General features: G+C 39.3%; 1 long non-coding RNA gene and 1 other non-coding gene across 2 annotated transcripts; both read right to left on the reverse strand.

Moving 5' to 3' along the window:
• Positions 1–382: 382 nt before the first annotated feature.
• On the reverse strand, positions 383–5,084 carry LOC132012932 (uncharacterized). The gene is made up of 3 exons (XR_009402816.1): positions 4,931–5,084; positions 4,586–4,735; positions 383–709 (listed from the first exon to the last, which is right to left on the reverse strand). It is a non-coding gene; the product is annotated as an uncharacterized LOC132012932 (long non-coding RNA).
• On the reverse strand, positions 2,451–2,557 carry LOC132014687 (U6 spliceosomal RNA). The gene has a single exon (XR_009403342.1). It is a non-coding gene; the product is annotated as a U6 spliceosomal RNA (small nuclear RNA).
• Positions 5,085–7,450: the final 2,366 nt, after the last annotated feature.

A 7,450-nucleotide genomic window follows, 5' to 3' on the forward strand; every position in this document is an offset into this window, starting at 1 on the left:
CTAGGACTTCTCATCACATATTCTCCCCTCAGCTGCTCTCCCAACATGCACGGGCTGCTGCAAAAGCTGCCCACCTGTCCCGACCACACTTGGACTGTGACCAAAGCCAACTTTTAACAATTCAGACGTGTGCAAATCCCTTTCTTCCTTAACGTCCCCTAAGGCCTTTGTGACACACTGCCTAAGGCCCTGTCAGGAGTGCCCTTCACCGAGAACAGCCACGGCAATCCTGAGGGAAAGAATTGGGTGCCTGGTCACCAGCTCTCCTCACCTACAGAGCCATAAACAGAAGGATGGCATATTGACAAGAGAGAGGATGGACAGACAGGCGATGGAGTGGAATGAAATACAGAAACAGACCACACATGCACAATCATTTAATTTATGATAAAGGTGACATGACAGGCAAGGGAGTTGGGAGATTAATAAAATTTTCAGTAAATTTTGATAGAAAAAATTAATCCTGATGCTTCTCTTAGAGCATCCCTAAAAAATCACTTCCAGATGCTTCGCTGTTCCGTATGTGAAAGATAATGTCCAGGTGCCTGGGTGGCTCAGTCTGTCCAGCGTCTGCCTTCTGCTCAGGTCATGATCCCAGAGTCCTGGGATCAATTCCTGTGGCGTGCTCCCTGCTCAGTGGGGAATCTGCTTCTCCCTCCCGATTGTGCACTCTCACTCGCTCTCTCCATGTCAGATAAATACGTAGAATCTTTAAAAAAAAAAAAATAAAGATAATGTCGGAACACTTTGAGATGAAAATGAGAGCGCATCTTCATGGCTCTGGAGTCATGACGGGTTTGTTAAATAAGATGGATAGAGCATGTTTTCAGCCCAGGGTCAAACACCCCGTAGCTTTAATAAAGGCTGACTAATCACATAAAGAGTTAAAGAGACAGTAATTACACCAGCAGAAGGGATTTTTTGCATGCCTCTGGAGCTGTTACCAAAACAGATACAGGGGACCCCGATTATGTCCCAGGGTAGTGGGCCATCCATGGGTTCTGCATGTAAACCTCGGAGAAGGGCCACCACCAAAGAAATTTTGTGGTTAATCAGCCCAAAGAGAAGGAGGATGTCCATGGCCCTTTGCCTGAGCCTCCTCTGGAAAAGCTTCGTGCTTATAAAACTATTATTTACTTTTTTGAAACTGTTTAGAGCACCACGTGTGGTATCTATCATTTCCCTTCAGTCTTTTCATGGTTCAGATATGCTCTTTGTTTTCCAGAACATGCTGACAGCTTTTTAGAGCCATGCAAAGTCTTCTACACAATTGTGACTTTTAGAAAAAAATCGGTTTATTTTGCTGAATTTCCGCACAAGGCATTCAGGGCGTACATACCTAGTTTGTGATGTAGCTGAACCAAGAATGGCTCTTCACTCTACACATAAAATGACCTCAGGTCCTGCCTAAAACTCTTTGTCTGATATTAATGTCGTCATACCTACCTTTTAAAAATTATATTATTCTGTTATTACCAGTTCGGTTCTAGAGTTTATTTTATGTTTAACCTTCTGTTTCTCTTAAGTGGATTTTTTTTAATAGAAAGCTAGTTAATGAAGTTTTAATGATCTAATAAAAAATCATGCTATTCAATAAGAGAACAAAAGCCCTTTTACTACCATAATATTTTTGCTGGGTCTTCTCTAAGCTTGGTTATATGTTCTTGCTCTTCCTTCTCAATTTTTCTCCATCTTTTGTTACACTGTTCTGTCTGCTTTCACTTCTTCAGCAAGCTAGAAGTTTAAAATCTGATTTTAGTTTCACGAGCCCTTACTTTATAGCTTTGCAAAAAGGTCTTGAACCTAAGTTTAGGTATTTTCATGCTGAAAAAGAAACCAAGCACATTTTCCTTTCTTTCACAGGAGATGAAGATCCTTAAGCATTGACTTATTACTCCAATACTACCCAGTCTCCTGTGATTTTATCTGAGATCATAAACCACATCACATCATTATTTACATTTTTATGATTAGTTTTTTATTATTATTTGTATTTACTATTTGTTATGATTTCAAATTCACATGCAAATTTAAAAGAATTACTGTGACTTATCTATACAGATTTTAATTAATTAATTAATTTAATTGATTAATTAATTAAATTGAACAAATTTTAATTCTTATCACCTACCCAATTACTTTCAACAAAACTTCACCATACTTAAATATGATTCTGTGTCTGGGATCTTAAGAACATTTACAAGTTATTATTTATTAGGAAAAGCATTATGTTGCTGCATCACAGGAAAGGATATGCATGAAGAATGTTTTTTAGTTTCCTGCTTGCAAATGTCAATCACAAATTCTCCAGACAAAAAATGATTAAGGGTCACATCTTACTGTTGTTGTTATTTTTGTTTTTCCAAACCAAATTAATTTTCTTAGCTTGAACTGGCACAGAAGTCTATAGTTCATCTGATTTTTATTTTTTTTTTAATTTATTTTTTTTTTTAAATATGGAACGCTTCACGAATTTGCGTGTCATCCTTGCGCAGGGGCCATGCTAATCTTCTCTGTATCGTTCCAATTTTAGTATATGTGCTGCCGAAGCGAGCACTGATTTTTATTTTTTGAAGGCAACACATTACCCATTTGGTTTTTTTATTTCTCCTCCCTGAATACTTATAAAATTCTTTTATGACCTTTGACTTTTAAAAATGTAGTTCAGATAAGTCTGGGTGTTACCAACTTGTAATTAAATTTGTTAAGTTCGTGTGGCCAACTCGCTCTTCATATTTGAGTCTTATTAGGTCTGAAATGTTGGTTTAAAATTATTCTTCCTATATTCAAATACCGCTTTTGCTCCATTTATTCTTTTTTTCCTTTGTGGGAATATTATTAGATTGGTTTTCAGTTAAAATTCTTCCATGTCTGTTACCTTGTCTATCATCTTCTCACTTCTTTACTTCGTATTCTGTGTTCTGATTTTTCAAAATTTTCTTCCACATAAATGGATGTGATTTTCTGTTGGAAATGAATCTCTGTTGATTGCCTTTGATGTAAGTTTTTATTTAGCTTTTGATTTGCATGCTGGTCCTATACTTGTCTTTTTGTAATCCTCAGTCTGCGTAATTAATAGAAAATAAAATTTTCCTGAAGTTTCTTTTGCTTTTCAATAAATAAAATAAATGTATATGCAGAGGGTGCCCCCTTCTTGGAGAGCTGTATGGTGCTACATAGTCGCTGTGACCCAGTGTCTAGAGAGACCCCTGATTTCCATCACTACCTTTGTTAATGCCTGGAGGGTTCTTCCCAGCAGGGGGGCTGGACATCAACCCACAGTCTCCTTTCAGGCTCCCTAACACAGTGAGGTAGTGTCCCCAGGGCTCTCAGTTTGGGATTTTAAAATTAATCTTTAAAGTAGGGTTTTCACAGATTGTATTTCCACTTCTCCAGCATTTTTATGCTCTTTGCATCTGCACCGATGAGGTGACCACTAACGTGCAGACTGTGGAATACAAACCAACTCAACAATTTGCATCTTTGTGCACCTGCTACAACATGAAGAAGGAAGCTGGCACATTGCTCAGTTCTTCCTGCTCTTGCCTTCTTTTTCTCAGAAGCCATTTCTCCCAGTTTTCAGGCACTATGAAACAATTCTCTCCCCACCAGCTTTTTTGAGGGTTAAAAACCCTTTGCCAATGGGCATTCATTTCAAAGAAATGAAAGTGTATATTCATGCACAAACCTGTACACAAACATTCCTAACAGCTTTACTCATAATAGCGAAAGACTGGGAGCAGCCCAGATATCCTGCAACGGGTGGATTGTTGCACAAGTGCAATGCAACTATACCCAGGAGCGAGGTGCACCCATACCCTGGAGGGAGGACCACCCATACCTTGGAGGTAGTTGCACCCATACCCTGGAGGGAGATGCATTTATACCATGCAGGGAGATGTGCCCATACCCTGGAGGTACTCCCATACCTTGGAGTTACACTCCACCATGGAACACTACCAGTGATGAAAAGGGATGAGTTATTGAGAATCAAATAACCTGGAAGAAACTCCAGAAAATTCTGAGTGAAAAAATGTTATATACTGGATTCCATTTATATAACATTCTTAAGATGACAAAATCACAGAAATGGAAAACAGATGAGAAGTTAGGAGTTGGAAAGAAGCAGGTGTGGCTATAGAAAAGCAACATGACAGGCTCCTTATAGGGATGAAACGTCCTATATCTTGACCACATCAATGCCAATATCCTAACTGCAATAGCGGACTACAGTTTTGAAAGATGCCATCATGGGAAGGCATTTTTTTCAACTGCCTCTGAACATATAACCATCTCAAGATACTCTTTGCCTAAAGTCTTTCAGAGACTCTACCTTCTGGCATTTTTATCCCCATTGTCATGGCCATTATCCTAAACGTGTGTGATGAGTCCTAATCAACATGAATATAATCTGATTGAGTGAGTCTGATTCATTAAGATCCATGCCAAACACTCACTCTACCTGAGCACGTCATTACACATTTTTTCACGCAAGATGGCATTTCAGGAGATGTGTGCCAGGCAATGTGCATGAAGTCTTCTCTGTCAGGGAGCCAACGTTATCAATAGACCACAGAGTAATTACCTGAACCATTAGGGTGTAAGCATCACAGAGAAGGGGGACATGTGTCTTGTTCCAGGTATAGGCACCACAAAGCTGAAAGCAAGAGTTCCATCTCTCTCAGTCCTTTGATTTTCTGATGCAACAAAAGAGTCGCCATGCTAAAGGGGAGCTCTACAAAAATAAGGGAAAGTAGAACACTGTACTGAAGCTGTGCCAGGATCTGCAAGAACCCAGCCTCTGCTCTGCCTCAAGGAGAACCTGATTCCCCTCCCACTGTAGTCTGGGTCCCATGTGGTTTGCTTGCAGTATGCAGTCAAAGCCATGCTGACTTGGAGGTCAATTCCAAAAAGATGGTGCAGTCCCTACCTTGCTTGTTGGAAGGCTCGCCATGGCCCAGGTGGCTGAGGAGCTGATGCTGGCTCTTCTGTGTTCTGCAGCTGCCTCTTCGTGGGGAGCCAGCACCTTCTGGGTCACTATACGGGAAGCTGAGCACTGGAGAAGCTCTCACAATGCTTCCTGCTTCTGCCCAGAGCTTACCCACATCTTCAGTTGCATCTTGCTCAGAGAAGGCACTCAATATATTTTGTAGAAGGAATGAATTTTAGCTTCATAATTCATGTTATAATTCATCTGATAAAGAAATATATTCCTTTTATAATTTTTCTTTTCCAGCAATGTCCTGGCTATTCCATATTTCTTTTTCCCTACCAATAAAACCTAAAATTATTTGGCCAAGTTTCAAAAATTCTCTTGGGCTATAAGTTGGGTCCTATCTAACGTAGGTGAGAATAAATAACATTTTAAAATAATGTTGGGTTTCTGCTCTGTGTCAATTATATTATATTATATATATATTTTTTATTTTATTTTATTTCTTAGTGATCTCTACTCCCAACATGGCATTCGAACCCATAGCCCCAAAATCAAGAGTCACGCGTTCCACCCACTGAGCCAACCAGTCTCTCTCTCTCTCTTTTTGTAAAAAAGATTTTATTTATTTATTTGACACACAGAGAGAGAGAGAGAGAGAGAGAGATCACAAATAGGCAGAGAGGCAGGCAGAGAGAGGGGAAGGGAAGCAGGCTCCCCGCTGAGCAGAGAGCCTCATATGGGGCTCGATCCCAGGACCCTGATATCATGACCTGAGCAGAAGGCAGAGGCCTAATCCACTGAGCCACCCAGGTGCCCCATCTCTCTCTCTTTTTAACATGTTTTTGTCTGAATATGCATCAGCAGAGATTATATATCATTTTCTTCATATAAATCTTGTACCTTTTTATTTATCTTATTCCTAATTATTCTGCTTCTATTGCTACTGTAAATAGAAGCTGTCTGCTTAATATTTTCTGCCTGGGTTTTGAGTTCAGTAATGAGCTATTGACTTTTGTGCCCATAACTGTTATTTTAAATAACCAATCGTGGAGGCTGTGATCACAATGCATATTTATTCTTGTCTCCCTATCCTTTAAGATCCACTTAGTGCAAGAGCTTTTCCTTTGCCTGTGAGACCCCCCCTACATGTTACATGCTTACTCTCCCATGAAGGTAGCCCCAGGGCCACTTTTAGTGAGAAGGCAAGACATGATTCAGAATTTAGGGTACCCTGTCACCTGGGATGGCCAAAACACTGACCTTGATGTAGAGACCATCTGCTCCCCTTGACTAACAGTGTTAACAAAAGCAGTGGTAGGGTGTTCCACACTCATTTTTTCCATTTAAAAGGAAGGCTTTTGACATTTCCCTATCTAGGAAGACATTTGTTCTGTATTTTTCATGGATACACTTTAGCACACAAAAGAAATCTCTATTCTAAAATTTAGACTTTTAAAATAAAATCATGGTTGGGTGTTTTCGTATATCGTGATATTCTGAATTTACTGAGATTACCAGATTGTTTCTCTTTTGATGGATGGGCATATTCAATTCTATACACGCCTTTTCGGATATCAAGTCATTTTTGCATAACTGGTATAAAATACAAATGTATTGTTCTGGATCATCTTTATATATTTTGTTGGGTTCCATTCTCCAATATTTTATGTCTATAGGCATGAATTACATAGACCCAAATACCCCCTTTCTGTGATGTCATTGAGTTCTATTAGCATGCAGTTTTGATGACTTTATGAAATGACTTTGGAAGTAATCTCTCTTTCTTTTTTTTTTTTTTATTGTTTGTCAGAATTCGTATGAAATTCATTCCTTAAAGTTTTGGTAGAATTAGCCTATGACCACATGGGACTGGTGTGTTCGAATTTTAAATATGTAAGCCTTTTGATGCAGCAATCCCAATTTTAGCAATATATTCTGTTGATATTAAAAAAAAACATGCTGTATAAAGGTTTGTGCATAAAAATACTTATTTCTAGAGAAAACAACTGGAAATGATCTAAGTGCCCATAAGTAGTGAAATGGTTCCATAGAGTATAGTCAGCCACAGTTTGTGGTTGACTGTACTATAAAACATTGTCAAACATCTCTTAACTCTCTATGTTACATCTGCAAAGATGTCCAAATATATTGTCAGGTGAAACAAGTAATGTTGCTATAAAGAAAGGGAAAAGAAAGAAAAGGTGGTCGCTTGATGTGCATAAGTTCTTCGGCATCTACCAGTGTTTATTTAAAACAATGCTCTTAAACAAAGAGCATTAACATCTCCAGAAAGTCTGCCCAGAAGGATTAGCAGAGGAGAGTAGCTGTGATCAGAGGCTTTGGATGGAGTAGCTGTGACCAGGGGCTCAGGAGCCCGAGATTGCTGTTGAGATCCCAGCTCTGACACGTACGGACTGTGGGACCTGGGGCTTCCTACTAATGTCTCTGTGTCTCTGTTCCCATTCCTGGGAAATGGGTAGGAAGAATGCCAGACTTTGCCACTTCATGGATTAC

Source organism: Mustela nigripes, chromosome 3, assembly GCF_022355385.1.
Source record: "Mustela nigripes isolate SB6536 chromosome 3, MUSNIG.SB6536, whole genome shotgun sequence".
Classification (NCBI taxonomy): Eukaryota; Metazoa; Chordata; class Mammalia; order Carnivora; family Mustelidae; genus Mustela; species Mustela nigripes.